This window comes from Crotalus tigris, unplaced genomic scaffold (assembly GCF_016545835.1).
Source record: "Crotalus tigris isolate CLP2741 ecotype Arizona unplaced genomic scaffold, ASM1654583v1 scf7180000019844.519500, whole genome shotgun sequence".
Classification (NCBI taxonomy): domain Eukaryota; kingdom Metazoa; phylum Chordata; class Lepidosauria; order Squamata; family Viperidae; genus Crotalus; species Crotalus tigris.
In genome coordinates, this window is record NW_024097737.1 from 237,503 (window position 1) to 258,063 (window position 20,561).

The 20,561-nt window shown below is 46.6% G+C and overlaps 1 protein-coding gene across 4 annotated transcripts in view; it reads right to left on the reverse strand.

The window, feature by feature from the left end:
* Positions 1-18,775, reverse strand: part of SNPH (syntaphilin) — a 42,844-nt gene extending 24,069 nt beyond the window's left edge. For all 4 annotated transcript variants that reach the window (XM_039364774.1, XM_039364772.1, XM_039364771.1 and 1 more), the window contains exons 1-2: positions 18,645-18,775; positions 18,269-18,439 (exon numbers count right to left, since the gene is read on the reverse strand). The gene's annotated coding sequence lies outside the window, so the exon portion shown is untranslated. The remainder of the gene's footprint in view (positions 1-18,268; positions 18,440-18,644) is intronic.
* Positions 18,776-20,561: the final 1,786 nt, after the last annotated feature.

The following is a 20,561-nucleotide window of genomic DNA, read 5'->3' on the forward strand; positions in this document are numbered from 1 at the left end:
GGGCAACGTATGTGGAAGTTGAGACAACAACACGCACTTCAATTCAAACATTATCTGGTGCTGCTGCAGACTGATGTTTATAAGCAGGTTTGCACAAATCTTTCTGCACGTACACCGTGGAAGATAATTTTACGTATATTATAACTATGACGGTCCAGTAAGAAAAACACAGGTTAAATCTGCTTTTCTTGGCAACAGTTTGTGTTCCAGCTCCAGAAGCCAAACAGCCTTTTAACTAAACAAGCTACAAAACAGCAGAAAAACAAAAGGCTTTGACAGTTGTTTTTGCAAGAATATTAGAGTTTTTTTTCATGCGCGTATGAATAAAATGAAAGTGGGGGTCTGGGAAGTTAGAAAGTGCCTATGATGCCTTATGAGGGATATAAGAATAAAAGGACATAACAAGCATATCTTAAGCAGTGTTTCTCAAGCTTGACAATTTTAAGGCATGTGGATTTCAACTCCCAGAATTCCACAGCCAGCATTGCTGGCTGTGGAATTCTGGGAGTTGAAGTCCACATGCCTTAAAATTGTCAAGGTTGAGAAACACTGTCTTAAAGGCAGCTATTTTGTTTGATAGTAAGGGCTGATTTGCATGTCCTGCTTGCTGAGTGCACCCCACTAAATGTTTGCCAAGGCTATGAATGCACGAGTTCACTGCCAGTCCTCAATGATGGCTAGATTGCTGAGTGTCAGCACAACTTTCTCAAAAATAGCCTCTGAGTCAAATCTCATCTCCTTTGTTGACAAGGTAACTACTTAGTGGAGAAGGGGCAGGCTGTGGATGTAATCCACCTCAATTTTCGCATAAAGGTTAGACCGTTTTTTCCAAAGGGCATTCTCCATCCACAAACTGTTAAAAGTGTGGTTTGGATGGGGCTGCTACGCAACCTGGTTCCACAGTCTGTTGCCTCGCCACATTCACAGAGCGACGGGATGCATTTATGTCGAATTGGAGAACGATAACCAGGCATCTACGCTGGGCCCATTTTTATTCAGCGTTGTTACCGAGAGTCCTCAACTTACGACTTACGACCTAGGTTCGAAATGCTAACGTTCAGGGACGCTCCCCGACTCTCAAGGGATTTTTGCATTATGGACACTCAGCAACCAGCTACGTTCGTGTCCGTTTGCGGCATCTGTGATTTACGTTTTTTGCTGGAAACTGGTCTTTCCTTCCTCCTTCCCTTCCTTTGCCTCACTCCATTTTCCTTCCTTCCTTCTCACCATTCCTTCCTTCCTTCCTTCCTTCCTTCCTTCTCCTCACCCTTCCTTCCTTCCCTCTCTTCCTCCTCAACCTTGTCTTACCCCCTTTCCTTTTCTCCCTTCCTTTTCCTCACTCTTCCCTTCCTTCCTTCCCTCTGTCCCTCATCCTTCCTTCTTTTCTTCCCTCCCTTCCTTCTCCTCCCTCCCTTCCTTCCCTCATCCTTCCTTCCTTTTCCTCACTCTCCCTTTGTTTTCTTCCTTCCTCTTCCTCACCCTTCCTTCCTCTTTCCTTCCTTCCCTCCCTTTCTTTTCCTCACCCTTCTTTCCTTCCCTCCCTCCTTTTCTTTTCCTCCCTCTCTTCCTTCCTTATCCTCCCTTTCTTTTCCTCACTCTCCATTTTCTTCCTTCCTTTTCCATCCTTCTTTTCTTCCTTCCGTCCCTCATCCTTCCTTCCTTTTCCTCACTCTCCCTTGGTTTTCTTCCTTCCTTTCCTCACCCTTCCTTTCTTCTTTCTTTCCTTCCTTCCCTCCCTTTCTTTTCCTCACCCTTTCCTTTCCTCCCTCCCTTTCTTTCCTCCCTCCCTCCCTTCCTTATCCTCCCTTTCTTTTCCTCACTCTCCATTTTCTTCCTTCCTTTTCACCCTTCCTTTCTTCCTTGTCCCTCACTCTCCCTTTCTTTTCCTCACTCTCCATTTTCTTCCTTCCTTTTCCTCACCGTTCCTTCCTTCTGTCCCTCATCCTTCCTTCCTTTTCCTCACTCTCCCTGTTTTCTTCCTTCCTTTCCCCCCTCCCTTCCTTTCCCTCATCCTTCCTTTCTTCTTTCCTTCCCTCCCTCCCTCCCTCCCTTTCTTTTCCTCACCCTTCCTTCTTTCCTTCCCTCCCTCTTTCTTCCTTTTCCTTACCCTCCCTCCCTCCCTTCTGTCCCTCATCCTTCCTTTCTTTTCCTCACTCTCCCTTTGTTTTCTTCCTTCCTTTCCCCCCTCCCTTCCTTTCCCTCATCCTCCCTCCCTCTCTTCCTTCCCTACTCCCTCCCTCCCTTTATCTTCAACATTAGTTTCCATTAGTTTTGATCTCTCTTATTTAAAAATTCAATAATTGCAAAACAAACAAACAAACACCCAGATTTGCAAATGATACGAAATTGGTCCATTTGAGGAACATCCACATGACAGAATGAGATTGGAATCTAAGCTGGATAGCTGGAAGATTGAGCCAAGAGGAACAAGATGCCCTTCAACAAGGAAAGGCATATAATTAGAGGGGGGAAATACATGATATACCTACAAGATGAACAAGGAAGACTTGGAAGAGTGACATCAGAGAAAGAATGGGTCATCATCCACAACAAGCTGAACACGAACCAACAGGGTGAGCAAAATAACGCATTGAAATAAGTCCCAAAGGTGCTTTTTCACGAGGCAACTGGACTTTCTTGTTTTTCTTTAAAGATGTTTCCCTTCTCATCCCAGAAGCTTCTTCAGCGCTGAAGCTTCTTAGATGAGAATCAAAACATCTTCAAAGAAAAACTCCAGTTGCCTCGTGAAAAAGCATCTTTGGGGCAACTATGACCTGGATGATGGAGAATCTCCATCGACATTAAAATAACAACTGCATCAAAGTTGCGTGAAGCCAATTTGGTCTGCTGGTTAAAGCATAAGGGTAGAAAGCAGAAGACGGTGAGTTCTAGTCCCACCTTAAGGAATGAAAGCGGGCTAGGTGACTTTGAGCCAATCACCAGGAGATGGTGAGTTCTAGTCCCGCCTTAGGCATGAAGGCTGCTGGGTAACTTTGGGCCAATCACCAGGAGACGCTGAGTTCTAGTCCTGCCTTAGGCATGAAAGCCGGCTGGGTGACTTTGGGCCAATCACCAGGAGATGGTGAGTTCTAATCTCGCGTTAGGCATGAAACTCTGCTGGATGACTTTGGGCCAATCACCAGGAGATGGTGAGTTCTAGTCCCGCCTTAAGCATGAAAAGCACCTGAGTGACTTTGGCCCAGTCCCTCTATCAGCCCAGCCTACTTCACAGGGTTGCTATTGTGAGGAAAATAGGAAAGAGGAAGATATGTTCACCACTTGGAGTTATTTATAAACAAGAATAAAGGTGGGATAAAAATCAGATAAACAAATTGACTGCAAGATGGGCCGAGGGTGCAACCAGACCTACATATAAAATTCAGAATTATGCATGCTTCGGTGCCTCCAGGCTTATCAAAGCCAGAAGAAATTTCAACACAGGGCCTTTAAGCCTCAGGAGGGGATCTGGGTGTGTGGGAGGAAAGGAAAATGAATACTATGGTGGCAGAGAAGACTTTATGTAAGGGAGAAGTTAGGAAACCTTGCCCAAAGGTCATCTGCTGAAGATGTCTCTGCAGCAGGAGATAATTTACATTAACCACAGCTGGGCTCTGATCCAAAGGGACACCAGACACCGTTCTCCAGTCTTGGCGCTCTGCACATTTATTATTTCATTTTAATCCCACTTTTATTGCTTGAAAAGGAACTTGAGGCAGTAAGCATGCCTAATATGCCTTCCTCCTTCCATTTTCCCAGTAACAACAACCCTGTGAGGTGGGTTGGGCTGAAAGAGAGACTGGCTCAAAGTCACCCAGCTGGCTTTCGTGCCTAAGGCGGGACTAGAACTCACCATCTCCTGGTGATTGGCCCAAAGTCACCCAGCTGGCTTTCATGCCTAAGGCGGGACTAGAACTCACCGTCTCCTGGGGATGGGCCCAAAGTCACCCAGCTGGCTTTCATGCCTAAGGCGGGACTAGAACTCACCGTCTCCTGGGGATGGGCCCAAAGTCACCCAGCTGGCTTTCATGCCTAAGGCGGGACTAGAACTCACCGTCTCCTGGGGATGGGCCCAAAGTCACCCAGTTGGCTTCCATGCCTAAGGCGGGACTAGAACTCACCGTCTCCTGGGGATTGGCCTAAAGTCCCTCAGGCAGCTTTCATGCCTATGGTAGGACTAGAACTCACCATTTCCTAATGATTGGCCCAAATTCCCTCAGGTGTCTTTCAGACCTAAGGTAGAACTAGAACTCACCAATTCTTGGTGATTGGCTCAAAGTCACCCAGTTGGCTTTTATGCCTAAGGCAGGACTAGAACTCACTGTCTCCTGGTGATTGGCCCAAAGTCCCTCAGGCGGTTTTCAGGCCTAAGGTAGAAGTAGAACTCACCAATTCTTGGTGATTGGCTGAAAGCCACCCAGCCAGCTTTAATGCCTAAAGTGGGACTAGAACTCACCATCTCCTGGTGATTGGCCCAAGGTCACCACGCTGGCTTTATGCCTAAGGTGGGACTAGAATTCAACATCTCCTGGTGATTGGCCCTAAGTCAACTGTCTGGAGCCTAATTACTTAATAATTTAGGCCAGACCAAAACCAGGACATCTGAAAGCAAAAGAACTGAATCCAGGATTCCTAGTGCATAACCGCAGGATCACATCCATCCGAGGCGTCCCTTCTGCATTGAACATTTGACAGGAGAGGTTTGTATTTTATGTCTCTCGGATACGAAGGTCGGTCAAGTAGCAAAGAACCAAACTCTCTGTGCGGAAAGAAGCAACAAGTGGCCATTTCAAGCTTTCCCACCCATGGATAGAAATATATCTGAAGTGGGCAGTTTCCTGCAATGAATGGAACAGAATAAATGGAACAGGGATGAATGGAACAGAATAAAATTAAGAATGGAATAGAAACAGAAATGGAAACAGGAAGGGCAGCAGAGGAGAGGAGAGGAGAAGGAGAGGAGGGGAGGGCAGGGGAGAAGGAGAGGATGGGAGAGGAGAGGAGAAGGGAGAGGAGAGAAGAGAAGAGGGAGAGGCCGGAGAGGAGAGGAAGGAGAAGAGAGAGAGGAGAAGAGGGAGAGGAGGGGAGAAGAGGGAGAGGCGGGGAGAAGAGGGAGAGGATAGAGAGGAGAGAGAGGAGAGGAGAGGAGGGAGAGGAGAAGAGGGAGTGGAAGGAGAGGATAGAGAGGAGGGAGAGGAGAGGAGAGGGGGGGAGAGAAGAGGGAGAGGAGGGGAGAAGAGGGAGAGGCGGGAGAGGAGACGAGAGGCAGGAGAGGAGAGGAGGGAGAGGAGACGAGAGAGAGAGAAGAGGGAGAGGATAGAGAGGAGGGAGAGGAGAGGAGGGAGAGGAGAAGAGGGAGTGGAAGGAGAGGATAGAAAGGAGGGAGAGAAGAGGGAGGAGGGGAGAAGACGGAGAGGCGGGAGAGGAGAAGAGAGAGAGGAGAAGAGGGAGAGGATAGAGAGGAGGGAGAGGAGAGGAGAGGAGGGAGAGGAGAAGAGGGAGTGGAAGGAGAGGATAGAGAGGGAGAGAAGAGGGAGGAGGGGAGAAGACGGAGAGGCGGGAGAGGAGAAGAGAGAGAGGAGAAGAGGGAGAGGATAGAGAGGAGGGAGAGGAGAGGAGAGGAGGGAGAGGAGAAGAGGGAGTGGAAGGAGAGGATAGAGAGGAGGGAGAGACGAGGGAGGAGGGGAGAAGACGGAGAGGCGGGAGAGGAGAGGAGGGAGAGGAGAGAGAGGAGAAGAGGGAGAGGATAGAGAGGAGGGAGAGGAGAGGAGAGGAGGGAGAGGAGAAGAGGGAGTGGAAGGAGAGGATAGAGAGGAGGGAGAGGAGAGGAGAGGGGGAGAGAAGAGGTAGAGGAGGGGAGAGGAGAGGGAGAGGTGGGGAGAGGAGAGGAGAGAAGAGGTAGAGGAGGGGAGAAGAGGGAGAGGTGGGAGAGGAGACGAGAGGCAGGAGAGGAGAGGAGGGAGAGGAGAGGAGAGAGAGGAGAAGAGGGAGAGGATAGAGAGGAGGGAGAGGAGGGAGAGGAGAAGAGGGAGTGGAAGGAGAGGATAGAGAGGAGGGAAAGGAGAGGAGGGAGAGAAGAGGGAGGAGGGGAGAAGACGGAGAGGCGGGAGAGGAGAGGAGGGAGAGGAGAGGAGAGAGAGGAGAAGAGGGAGAGGATAGAGAGGAGGGAGGGGAGGAGGAGAGGAGAAGAGGGATAGAAGGGAGAGGAGAAGAGGGAGTAGAGGGAGAGGATAGAGGAGGGAGAGGAGAGGAGGGGAGGGGAAAAGGAGGGGAGAGGAGAGTAGAGGAGAGAAGAGAATTCAAGGGCTGGAAGTGATTTTGGAGGTCATCTAGTCCAGCCCCCTGCCCATGGCAGTAGATCTTATATCATCTTAGACAAATGTTTATGCATTTGTTCTAGAACGACTCAGTTCCATAAAGACTGACAGGCAAGCTTGACATCATGGATCCTGATGACCCTGGATCTTCTCTCAAGCACTTTGTGAAGGACAGGCAAAAGGTCCAAGGACCCAGATGTCATGATTTAAGAGCTCAGAAAACATTTCACTGACGTGCTGGAAAAAAACAACCCTTGATTCAGCCCGAAAAGAGCAACGTGGTTTTATGTTTGCCCTACAAATATTCTGTACTAATCCAGGCTACTTCCACATCTTAAGGGAAATCTCAACGATAATTTCCGGAAGCGTCAGATCCATAATATAAGAGACGACGCGACTTTGAACGTCGCAAGTTGGACATGTGTGGAATGGCACGGCCCCTTTTGGAAACTAAAAATCTGGAAAAGAATAGGTAGCTCCGTGCAATACACCTTTCCTTAAAACAAGTTGCTCTTTGTCCAATGCAGTTCACACACTGGAGGAAAAATGCCGGAAACGCCAGCTTTATTTTGCTCCTGAATTTGCACATGGCTCAGATTTCAGGCGTGGAAAATGCTGCAGAAAAACACCAATGAAATTCCGTTGGCTTAGATGCTGCCTTAGAGATCTGGGTGACTCAGCCCTGGTTTTAATTTCAACTGGAGATTCAAGGAGGACAGTATTTAATTTGACTTTATAGTCTAATCTGCTACGTGTCAGTGGATTCTCGCTGCAATGACACTTTTGATTTGAAAAGAAGATTTCCGCACGAGGGCGTAATGAAGGAGCGTCAAAATGCCTGCAGCTTCTTCTCGTTTGAGGGAACGAAGTGAAAATTGCAATATATTGGTCTCTTTGGAGGGCATTCATCCTTGCAACTGCCAGTCCTTCATCGCAATAATATTTTTCAGGCAGTGGTAACAGAGAAGGGAAGCAAACAGAAGCACAGCTGGACCTTCAACGTTGAAGTTCTTCGGAATCTACGTCGAACATATCCTGTAGCATTCCAAGTTTTTTTTTTATTTGTTTGTTTGCTTGTTTTTCAAATTCAGACGCCATGCCAACAGAATAGAATATCTGCAGGTCAGGATTGAACGGCAAGGTTCTTGGTGGTCTCTGAACTTAGTTGTTTCCTTGCAGACGTTTCATTACCAAACTTGGTAACATCCTCAGTGCTGGAAGGGAGTGGGGTGTGTGGAGAGGAGGAGGTGGAGGAAGAAGGAGGAGAATAAAGAAGAAGAAGTTGAAGAAAAAGAAGAAGAAGAGAAAGAAGAAGAGGAGGAGAAGAAGAAGGAGAAAGAGGAGTAGAAGAACAAGAAGAAGAACAAGAAGAAAAAGTTGAAGAAGAGAAAGAAGAAGAGGAGGAGAAGGAGAAGGAGAAGATGAGAAAGAAGAAGAGGAGGAGGAGGAGAAGGAGGAGGAAGACTGTGCGGTCCTTGCTGCTCTCTGACCTTGATCACTTTCTTGCAGACATTTCATTACCAAACTAGGTAACATCATCAGTGCTAGAAGAGAGTGGGAAGTGGGGAGTGGAGAAGAAGAAGGAGAAGGAGAAGGAGAAGAAGGAGGAGGAGAAGGAGGAGGAAGAGGAGGAGGACTGTGGGGTCCTTGCTGCTCTCTGACCTTGATCACTTTCTTGCAGACATTTCATTACCAAACTAGGTAATATCATCAGTGCTAGAAGAGAGTGGGAAGTGGGGAGTGGAGAAGAAGAAGAAGAAGAAGAAGAAGAAGAAGAAGGAGAAGGAGAAGGAGAAGGAGAAGGAGAAGGAGAAGGAGAAGGAGAAGGAGAAGGAGGAGAAGGAGGAGAAGGAGGAGGAAGACTGTGGGGTCCTTGCTGCTCTCTGAGCTTGATTACTTTCTTGCAGATATTTCATTACCAAACTAGGCAACATCATCTGCTAGAAGAGAGTGGGGAGTGGAGAAGAAGAAGAAGAAGAAGAAGAAGAAGAAGAAGAAGAAGAAGAAGAAGAAGAAGAAGAAGAAGAAGAAGAAGAAGAGGAGGAGGAGGAGGAGGAGGAGGAGGAGGAGGAGGAGGAGGAGGAGGAGGAGGAGGAGGAGGAAGAGAACTGTGGAGGAGGAGGAAGAGGAGGAGAAGGAGGAGGAAGACTGTGGGGTCCTTGCTACTCTCTGAGCTTGATTGCTTTCTTGCGGACATTTCATTACCAAACTAGGTAACATCATCAGTGCTAGAAAGGAGGGGGGAGTGTGGAGTGGAGAAGAGGAGGAGGAGGAGGAGGACTGTAGGGATCAAGTTGCTCTCTGAGCTTGGTTGTTTTCTCGCAGACTTCTCAAGACCCAACTAGGGGACATCATCAGTGCTGGAAGCAAATGGGCTTTGCTCTCTGTTCATCTACAGGCAGACCTCCCTCCCTTCTAGCACTGATGGCGTGACTTAGCTGAGTCACGAAAGGTCTGCAAGAAAATAACTGAGTCCAGAGAGCACCCCCCTCCCCCAGATATATATATATATATACCACCCTTTTCACACACAGTTACAAAACAAACAGTCCCAAGAACCACCACCACACTTTTTAAAACCGTACCAAAAGGTGCCAGCCAACCTCAGCTTCGAGGGAGTAACGTTCCCTGTGTTGACTTGGTGGAGTGGTGTCGCTTTTGTCGTGTCTGGGGTGCCTTTGGGGTGCCAGGGGGACTGGCACGTTTGGCTGGCCTGGTCTTTGGCCAGCTTCTCCCTCCGGGCATACGGGCGCTTCTAGGTTTCTGCTTCCTCCAAGCTGGCTAATGTTGGCAAGTTGGTCTGCAGGATTAGCGTCACTCCGCAGGGGCCTGGGTTACTAACCCTTTTACAAGGGCGGGAATGCCTGTGTCCCTCTCCGTCTTCACAGGGCTTCCGCCGGCTGGGTGTCAAAATGGGTTTGTGTGATTTCGGCCAACTCAAGCAGCCATGTGTGTGTGTGTGTCTGTGTGTGTCTGTGTGTGTGTGTGTCTGTGTGCGTCTGTGTGTGTGTATTTGAATGGGTTTTTATTAAATGGTATTTATGTGTGTGCTCAAAGTCCCTCTAAGGTCACTTCCAGTCCTAGGATTCTCTATTCCTTCCATCTTAAACTCCTTCCTTCCTTCCTTCCTTCCTTCCTTCCTTCCTTCTTTTCTCCCTCCCCATCTCTCCTTCCTTCCTATCATTCCTTCTTCCCATCTCTCCTTCCTTCCTTTCTCCTGCCCTTCTTCCCACCTTCTTCCTTCTTTCCTCCCATCTCTCCTTCCTTCCTATCCTTCTTCCTTCCTATCTCTCCTTCTTTCTTTCTTTCTTTCTTTCTTTCTTTCTTTCTTTCTTTCTTTCTTTCTTTCTTTCCTTCCTTTCCTTCTTCCCATCTCTCCTTCCTTCCTTTCTCCTTCCCTTCTTTCCATCTCTCCTTCCTTCCTTTCTCCCTCCCTTCTTCCTTCCTTCCTTCTCTCCATCTCTCCATCTCTCCTTCCTTCCTTTCTCCTTCCCATCTCTCCTTCCTTTCTTCTTCCAATCTCTTTCCTTCCTTCTCCCTTCTCCTCTTCCCATCTCTCCTTCCTCCCTCCCTCCCTCCCTCCCTCCCTCCCTCCTTTCATCCTTCCTTCCTTCCTTCCTTCCTTCCTTCCTTCCTTCCTTCCTATCCTTTTTCCCATCTCTCCTTCCTTCCTTCCTTCTTCTCATCTCTCCTTCCTTTCTCCCTCCCTTCTTCCCATCTCTCCTTCCTTCCTTCCTTCCTTCCTTCTTCCCCCTCCCTCCCTTCCTTCTTCCCATCTTCCCATCTTCCCTCCCTCCCTCCCTCCCTCCCTCCCTCCCTCCCTCCCTCCCTCCCTCCCTCCCTTCCTTCCTTCCTTCCTTCCTTCCTTCCTTCCTTCCTTCCTTCCTTTCTCTTGACCAGCTTCTATTTTTAAAAGCAGCAAATCCTCAAGCCCCTTTGTTAAATTCTTTGCTTGGATTCAGTTCATTAATTATTGAGAGACTTACGGTTATCTCAAATGTATGTTGCTTTTAAATTTATGCAAAATGTAAGAAGGTGGTTTGATCCCGGAGGACTAATTAACCAACAGATCAGCATTTAAGGCCATATTTAGAGGGTTGCTTTCCACCTGTGTTGTCCAGCCCAGCACAGAAGCATTAAAAATCAATCTGTTCCATCTGTACCTGGAGCCTTACCAACTTTCAATTGTTTAATAGTCCAAATAATCTCATCCGAAGTAATTAAACCATTAATCTCATCTCTTTGATCAGTAGTAAGTTTAGGAAAATGTGATTCCTGTAAATACTTTTCTATATCGGAAACTTGTATGTTATCACTAGCGTATAACTTTGAATAAAAATCTAAAAAACTCCTTTTAATCAAATTTTGTTGATAAACTTCTTTACCTTTGTAATTTATTTTTTCTATAATCCTTGATTTCTATTTCTTTCGTAGTTGGTCAGCCAACCACCTACCAGGTTTATTTGCATTACAAAATGTATTATGTTGCATATACCTCAAGTTAATTGCAATCTGATCAGCTATCAACATATTAAATTGCTCCGTAAGCAAACTAATAGAAGCCTTTAAATGATTGTCCAGTGGATTTAATGTAAGAGCCTTTTCCTTAGATTTAATCTCTACTTCCAACTCTTTACGTGTCTGCATCTGTTTACGTCTATGCATATTATTCATGTAAATCATGTATGCTTTACTGGCGTCCCGTACCATTGGCATCGGAGTACCCTTATGCATATTCAAAAGAAAAAATTCCTTTAAATAATCTCTACATCTCTGTAAATTCCCTTCATGTCTAAATAAATTTTCATTCAACCTCCAAGTCCTTCTATTCCCACCTTCAGTAAATAACTCCATCCATACACGACTATGGTCTGATAATATTTAGAGGCTTGCTTTCCACCTGTGTTGTCCAGCCCAGCACAGAAGCATTCAAAATCAATCTGTTCCAGAGAGAACCAGTTAAATGTTTGTGGCTCAAAAAAAACTGAGAGCCAAAACGAGGAACGTCAACTCAAACAACGTTAGCTTAGTCGAGAAGAATTTTGATAGGCAGAAAGTTTAATCAAGCGGTGGAATCCTTGATGGGTGTTGACAGTGGGTCAATGTGCCACTCAGCCCAATTCCCAACCTTCTCTATAGGGAAATGAAGGTGTGTAAGATTGCATTTTGAGTTTCGAACAACCGGGATAAATCTGTGAAAAATATCACAAGCCCCCGCAGGATGATTTGACGAGGCCTTTAGCGAATCAGCTAAAGCATTTCTTTCGAGCTTTGCTGAGCCCCTCCGGGTCACGTAAATTCGGTCCTACAAGGGGCTTGAGGTGCTTGTGTTACTCTGACCACGTTGCAAGTAGCGCCGTACCGATTGAAGGGAATATTTGTAGCCCAGGGTTGAATTGTGGAGTCTCTGAGCTTGGTGGTTTTCTTGCAGACGTTTCGTAACCCAACTAGGTAACGTCGTCAATACTGACGAGGTCTGCAAGAAAACAGCCGAGTTCAGACAGCACCAAGAACTCCACAGAAAAGGAAACCCATGGATTAATACCAGACAAACAACCAAGGGGAAAAAAAACAACCAATACCGTAATGAAGGAAGCATGAAAGAAAAAAAAAATCACATTCCCAACCACACTGCCAGGGCAAGCCACTTGTATATAAGCAGAGGTCAACCTCCACTCCCTTCTAGCACTGATGATGTTACCTAGTTGGGTCATGAAACGTCTGCAAGAAAATAACCAAGCTTGGAGAACACCAAGGACCCCACGGTCCTCCTCCTCCTCTCCACACACTCACCTCCCTTCTAGCACTGATGATGTTACCTAGTTTGGGTCATGAAACGTCTGCAAGAAAACCACCAAGCTCAGAGATCACCGAGGACCCCACAGTCCTTTCCTCCTCCTCCTCCTCCTCCTCCTCCTCCTCCTCCTCCTCCTCCTCCTCCTCCTCCTCCTCCTCCCCTCCTGCTCCCTATAGTCTCTTCTAGCACTGATGATGTTACTTAGCTGGGTCATGAAATGTCTGCAAGAAAACAAGCAAGCTCAACCTCAAGGACACCACAATTCTCCTCCTCCTTCTCCATTCCCTTCTATCACTGATGATGTTACCTAGTTGGGTAATGAAATGTCTGCAAGAAGCCAGCTCAGAGAGCACCAAGGACCCCACAATCCTCCTCCTCCTCTCCCTTCTAACACTGATGACGTCACCTAGTTGGGTCATAAAATGTCTGCAAGAAAAGAAGCCAGCTCAGAGAGCATCAATGACACCACAGTTCTCCTCCTCCTCCTCTTCCTCCTCCTCCTTCTCCATTCCCTTCTATCACTGATGATGTTTCCTAGTTGGGTCATAAAACATCTGCAAGAAAACCACCACGCTCAGAGAGCACCAAGGACTCCACAGTCGTTGTCGTCGTCCTCCTCCTCCTCCTCCTCCTCCTCCTCCATCTCCCTGCACATCCCCCTCCCTTCTAGCACTCATGATGTTACCTAGTTGGGTCATGAAACGTCTGCAAGAAAACCACCCAGCTCAGAGAGCCCCAAGGACCCCACAAGTCTCTTTCTTCTCTTCCCTCGCTCCCTTCTAGCACTGATGACATTACCTAGTTGGAGAATGAAACGTCTGCAAGAAAACCACCCAGCTCAGAGAGCACCCAGGATCCACACCTATTGTTGTGTGAATCATTGCCCTTGCTAAATTAGTCACACGGTTGTTAAGTGACTCTGCCTTCTCTTTTCTTCTCAGAAGGTGGCAAAAAGGGGGTCACTGGACCCCGGACATTGCATCCGTCATAAATATGAGTCAGTTGCCAAGCTGACTTTTGATCACGTGACCACGGGGGGGGGGGGGGAGGCTGTAACAGTCATTAAGTGTGAAAAAAAGCCAGGTCATTTTTTTTCCCCAGTGCCATTGTAAGTTTGAATGGTCCCTAAATGAAGGGTCGTAAGTCGAGGACTACTTCTTACTGGGAAAAGCCTTATTTTAAAGTTTTAAGGCACATTATTATATTTGGGGGGGGTGTAGGGCAGATCAAGCTTGTTTCCCTTATCTTAAATTCAGCTACCCACCCCCACCCCCCATCCTATTGATAGAATTCTGTAAGGGCCTGCATTCATGTCCTGAAGCAGTGGTTCTCAACCTTTTTAATGCCGCGACCCCCAACCGGTCGTAAGTCGAGGACTACTCAACCGGTCGTAAGTCGAGGACTACTCAACTGGGGCAACACCGTTTGCAGAATGGGACTTTTGGCGGGCTCAGCAGGGCAGAGACAGCCTGGACAATTCCTATTGGCTTTTGAAAGCCAATAGAATTAGACTCTGTTCAAGAGAGTCTATTCGATTGGCTTTCAAAAGCCAATAGAATAAAAGGGAGGAGCACAGCTAAGGAAAAGAGGAAAAAAATGGTGGACTGCGTTGTTTGGCGACCCCCGTGAAATGGTCGTTCGACCCCAAATGGGGTCCCGACCCACAGGTTGAGAACCACTGTCCTGAAGGGTTTTAATCAGAATGAATTGAAACTAAAGCAATTATTGGTTTTTAGGTGTGGCTTTGAATGTAGGAGCTGTATATTGCCATGGGCCCCTTGGTGTGTATTGGAGATGAATGCATTTTGTAAATAATAATAATAGTCATAATAATAATAATAGTCATAATAATAATAAAGTTGGAAGGGATCTTGGAGGTCATCTAGTCCAACCCCCTGCTCAGGCGGGAAACCCTACACCATTTCAGACAAATGGCTGTCCAGTCTCTTCTTAAAAACTTCCAGTGATGGAGCATCCACAGCTTCTGGAGGCAGGTAGTTCCACTGATTAATTGTCCTCACTGTCAGGAAGTTTCTCCTTAGTTCCAGGTTGCTTCTCTCTTTGGTTAGTTTCCATCCATTTGCCTCCTGTCCTGCCTTCGGGCGCTTTGGAGACTAGATTGACTCCGTCTTCTTTGGGGCAGCCCCTGAGATATTGGAAGACTGCTATCATGTCCCCCCTCGTCCTTCTCTTCATTAAACTAGAACTAGTTAATGAAAAGCCGGTAGTTATCATAAAACTGATGTCAATGCTGCTAACATCGGATGTTCTTGCTTTGACAACCTATGGAGATGCAGCCATTTTCCTTCTTATGTTTTACTCTTAGAGTTAGAATTAGAGGATATGGTGGGGGGGAGAGGAGGGATGTGCATGGGAGTTAGTTAGACATAACAATATTGTTATGTACAAAAAAAGTAAGGTTCTACATTTAGGCAAGAAAAACCAAATGCACAGGTATAGTATAGGGGGTACCTTGCTCAATAGTAGTAACTGTGAGAGGGATCTGGGAGTCCTAGTGGACAATCCCTTAAATAGGAGCCAGCCGTGTGCTGCAGCTGCCAAAAAGGCCAACTCAGTGCTGGGCTGCACTAACAGAGGGATAGAATCAAGATCACGTGAAGTGTTGATACCACTTTACAAGGCCATGGTAAGGCCACACTTGGAATGCTGCATCCAGTTTTGGTCACCACAATATACAAAAGATGCTGAGACTCTAGAAAGAGTGCAGAGAAGAGCAACAAAGATGATCAGGGGACTGGAGGCTAAAGCATACAAGGAATGGTTACTGGAATTGGGTATGTCTAGTTTAATGAAGAGAAGGACGAGGGGGGACATGATAGCAGTCTTCCAATATCTCAGGGGCTGCCCCAAAAAAGTGGGAGTCAAGCTATCCTCCAAAGCCCCTGAAGGCAGGACGAGAAGCAACGGATGGAAACTAAGCAAGGAGAGAAGCAACCTGGAACTAAGGAGAAACTTCCTGACAGTTAGAACAATTAACCAGTGGAACAACCTGCCTCCAGAAGCGGTGAATGCTCCAACACTGGAAGTTTTTAAGAAGAGACTGGACAGCCATTTGTCCAAAATGGTGTAGGGTTTCCTGCCGGAGCAGAGGGTTGGACTAGATGACCTCCAAGGTCCCTTCCAACCTTATTATTATTATTAACAACCTGTCTCCAGAAGTTGTGAATGCTCCAACACTGGAAGTTTTTAAGAAGAGACTGGACAGCCATTTGTCTGAGGTTTCCTGCCTGAGCAGGGGGTTGGACTAGATGACCTCCAAGGTCCCTTCCAACTTTATTATTATAATATTATTATTATGAGGGTTGCAGTGTCCCACGGTCACATGATCACATCTGTAACCTTCCAAACTGGCTTCCGATAAGCGAAGTCAATGGGCGAGGCCAGTTTTGCTTAATGACCGCACAATTCACTTAACAACCTCAGCGATTTGCTTAACCATGAACTGTGGTTAAAAAGGTCATAAAACCGGGCAAAACTCACTCCGCAACTGCCTTGCATAGCAATGGAAATTTTGGGGCTCATAAAGCAGTCCTCAACTTACGACCGCCATCGAGCCTGTAATTTTGGTCGCTAAGTGGGACATTTGTTCATTTTGCCCCATTTTATGACCTTTTTTGCCACAGTTGTTAACTGAATCTGGCTTCCCTCTTGACTTGGCTTGTCAGAAGCTCGCAAGAGGGGCGTCACATGACCCCGGGGGAGGGACACTGCGACCGTCATAAATATGAGTCAGTTGTGGCAAGCGGCTGAATTTTGATCCGGTGACCTTCCTTGGAGATGCTGCAACAGTTGTAAAGTTGAAAAACAGTCACGAGTCTCATTTTTTGGTCCTGTTCTAACTTTGGCCGCTAAATGAACTGTTGTAAGTCGAGGACTACGCGTACTTGCAAATAATAATAATAATAATAATAATAAAGTCATAGAAAATGATAAAATTAAACTGCTCTGGGACTTCAGAATTCAAACAGACAAGCACCTGCAACATAACACCCCAGACTTAACAATTGTCTATAAGAAAGACAAAAAAGTCTGGATAGTGGACGTGGCAGTGCCTGGAGATAGCAGAATAGAAGAGAAAGAACTGGAGAAGATAACAAAATACAAAGACCTACAAATTGAAATAGAAAGACTGTGGCAAAAGCAAGCAAGGGTAGTACCAATAGTAATAGGCTCCTTAGGTGCAATCCCAAAACAACTGGAGCACCACTTGAACACCATTGGCATTGACAAATTCGCTATTAGTCAATTGCAAAAGGCGGCCTTACTAGGGACTGCTTCCATCCTGCGACGATACCTGTAATACCATCAAACATCCACATCTGCCTATCCCAGGTCCTGGGTAAGGACTCGATAGGTAGACAAAATGCCAAATCCAGTCTGAACATCTGGCTGACTGTGCGATGATCCATAATACTACTACTACTACTACTACTACTACTACTAATAATAATAATAATAATGATGATGATGATGATGATGATGATGATAAAGTTGGAATGGACCTTGGAGGTTATCTAGTCCAACCCCCTGCTCAGGCAGGAAACCCTATACCATTTCAGACAAATGGCTGTCCAGTCTCTTCTTAAACACTTCCAGTGTTGGAGCATTCACTGCTTCTGGAGGCAGGTGGTTCCGCTGGTTAATTGGTCTAACTGTCAGGAAATTTCTCCTTAGTTCCAGGTTGCTTCTCTCCTTGACTAGTTTCCACCCATTGCTTCTTGTCCTGCCTTCAGGTGCTTTGGATAATAGCTTGACTCCCTCTTCTTTGGGGCAGCTCCTGAGGTATTGGAAGACTGCTATCATGTCCCCCCTCGTCCTTCTCTTCGTTAAACTAGACATATCCAATTCCAGCAGCCGTTCCTTATATGTTTTAGCCTCCAGTCCCCTTATCATCTTTGTTGCTCTACTACACTGGATCTAGCTCGGAGGATCACTAGCAATACAGATTCAGTAGCTTTCTACTGGACTCGATCTCTTGTGTGATCCCTTCTAATACATCTGTCACCAGAAAAAAACCCAAGCTTGCATCCTGTGACAATGGTGTGAGAAGACAATTTCTTACAAACACAAGGTGGCCGCGATGTCAATTATGTTGGAAAGAATCTAACCTCTTCGGGGATGCTAAGGACCTGCTGGTGACTCAGAAGTCGCAAGATGCAGAATTTGGTTGTTTACAACAGGCAAAATGCCACTGAAGGAGGGCCTGCTCGACTGAGAACAGTGCTGACACAAGACAAAAATTACAGGTTTCCCGTGGGATAAAATAAACCCACCATTATAAATCACCCTTCTGGAGGGACAAAAGTCTAGTCTTCCCATCCCGTGCCCCGAACAAGCCTGGGAAACTGTGGCGAACTTGATGCAAAAGTAGGCCTAAAGAGTGACAGTTTGACATTTTGGGTCCAAGACAGGGGAAGATCGGAGAAAAAAAAAATAGTCTGGAAAAGCCACACCAATTCCCAACAAAAGAATGGCTTTTTAACAAATCTGTTTCACGCGCCTTTGAAACAGAACCAAGCAAGGTTATTCTAAGGCAGAAGAACATCTGCTAATGACCTTGAGTGGAGAAAGGGAGAATAAGGCCAGAAGGACAGATTTCATTTGGGTGCTTCGTCCTCGCTTTAAGAGACGGCAGCAACGACCCCCCCAAATGCATTTTTTTCAGCAAAAAAAATTTAGGACAAGCTTTGGCCTGTTGGTAAAGCCTGCTTGGCCCTGCATTGTGGTCTGTTTACGAGCCAGTTCTCTGCCAGTAAGCCAAACCGAGATATTTCTGGATGTTCCAGCGAAGATCCATGCACGACCCTTCAAACTCCCCCCACCCACCAGAACCAATTTTCCTGCTTGCAAAAAATCCATTTTGGGGGGATTTTTGCAAGCAAATCATGTGCCTTTCGTGGATCATCTTTATAGGTGGGTATTTTGTTTTTTTGCAAAAAGGCCGGCAGAAGAATGAGTCATGCCAACGACGCCCACCGGGCTGTGTGATCCTGTGAAAGCCAAATGCCCCCCCCCCATCAACCAAACCCCGGCCATTTGCACACTTGCAGAAGTCCGAACTTCTCCAGCCATGCAATTTTAACCCTTTCCCTTCAGAACTGCCCAGACCCGTTCTCCTCTCAGCGGTGGTACTTACCTGAGAGAGGCCAGCTGGAGGATAGATGGCAGGGACGATGCTCTGAAACAGATCTTGGCTTGGGGACTTCTTAGAAAGCCGGGGAGATGGAGGCAGAGAGAGGGAGGGAGGATGCAATCCTACTGCAGTGCTCATAGGAGGCGGGTGATGCCTGCTAGCTTGGTCAGCGCCCTGTCAACAGCCGAGGGAGACAGAGAAAAGGCGGGGATGAGAGAAAGAGAGAGACACGGATGCAGCTGGCGGAGAGACACGAAGGATGCTTTCCTGGTTTTCTTTCCCAGCCCTTCCACCTGCATCCTCCATTCCCCGCCTCCCCCATCACCAAAGAGCATCCTTAGTCAAAAGACCAACATCTGCAGGTTTAAGGCATCATCACCTCCTCTACTGGCCCCTTCCATGGTGCTGAGCTTTTGGGGGGGGGGCACTCGGAGGAGAGGCAGCTGGGCTGAGCAATTCTTGCTGTCTGGGGCCCACAAGGGTGGGGAGGAGGAGGAGGAGGAGGAGGAGGAGAAGGAGGAGGGCGGCTTTGCCTAGGCAGCTGCGTACTTGGCTCCTGTGACTCCTTCTTAAAGGGCCCACCGTCCGCAAAGCCAGTTCAATCACGATCCCAGCTGAATCGGGTTTCTCACCTCCGCTTTACCTTTAAATCGGTCCTGCTGTTCACTTCCGTCCTCACCCTGGCCTGGAGCAGCTCAGCAAGGGTGAAAGCGGGTTTTTTTGCATCAAATGTGGGTGGTTTTTTTTGGGGGGGGGGGTATGTGTGTGTGGAAAAAACTTCATTTCTGCAGGTCTGCGGTTAGAGGCGCAACACAAGCCACTAGCAAAAAATAAATAAATAAAAAATAAAATAAAATTGGGCTCCCCCCCCGTCCTTCACTAATGGAATTGTTTCGTTGCGGTTCCCATCTTTTTTTTTCTTGTTTTCTTGTCTTTTTTTATTTATTTGATTGGGAGCTGCGCAGAGTTGTTGGGAGTTGGGCAGCATATAGATTTAGTAAATAATAATAATAATAATAATAATAATAATAATAATTGATCATCACACAGTCAGCCAGATGTTCAGACTGGATTTGGCATTTTATCTACCTATCGAGTCCTTACCCAGGACCTGGGATGGGCAGATGTGGATGTTTGATGGCATTACAGATCTCGTTGCAGGATGGAAGCAGTTCCTAGTAAGGCCGCCTTTTGCAATTGACTAATGGCGAATTTGTCAATGCCAACGGTGTTCAAGTAGTGCTCCAGTTGTTTTGGGATTGCACCCAAGGAGCCTATGACTATTGGTACTACCCTTGCTTGCTTTTGCCCCAGTCTTTCTATTTCTATTTGTAGGTTTTTGTATTTTGTGATCTTCTCCAGTTCTTTCTCGTCTATTCTGCTGTCTTCAGGCACTGCCACGTCCACTATCCAGACTTTTTTGTCTTTCTTATCGACAATTATTATTATTATTATTTATTATATTATTGTTGTTGTTGTTATGGCTGGTTGCAAAGTCAGCCAGGTGTTTAGAATGGATTTGGCATTTTTCTCCACCCACTGAGTCCTTCTCAAGGACCTGGGATAGGCAGAGGTGGCTGTTTAATAACATTAAAGATCTTATCGCAGGATGTAAGCTGATTTTGAGTGAAGCTGCCTTTTGCAATCAATGGGTGGTGAATTTGTCAATGCTAATGATGGCTCAGATATTTTGGTATCGCACCCAAGGTGCCTATTACTATTGGGACCGCCTTTGCTTGTTCTATTTCTATTTGCAGGTCTTTGCATTTGGGGATTTTCTCCAGATCTTTTTCTTCTCTTTTGCTCTCTCCAGCTAAGGCCATACCCCCATCCAGACTATTTTGTCTTTCTTATTGACAAGTGTTAAGTCTGGAGTGTTTTGTGACAGGTGCCTGTCTGTTTGAGTTTTAAAATCCAAGAGCAATTTAGCTTCTTCATTTCCTATGATTTTCCCTATTTTGTAGTCCCACCAGTTCTTGCTTGCAGGCAACTGGTGTTTCTTGCAGATCTTCCGATGCACTGTTGTTGCTACTTTGTCGTGCCGTTGCTTGAAGTCGGTCTGGCAATCTTCTTGCAGCAGCTAAGCTTTTGGTCCACTGTTTCTTCAGCTTCTTTGCAAGAGACAGCATTTGCTGTCTGTTGCGGTCTTCTCAATTGTGCCTTTGGATGCATTTGTTCTTGCTGCTTGCTCTTCTGCAGCCAAAACTAGTCTCTTGGTCTCCTTCTTCAATTTCTCTGCTCTTAGCCATTGCCAGGTCTTGTAATTATCTGTTTCCTGCTAGAGGTGGCGCACCAG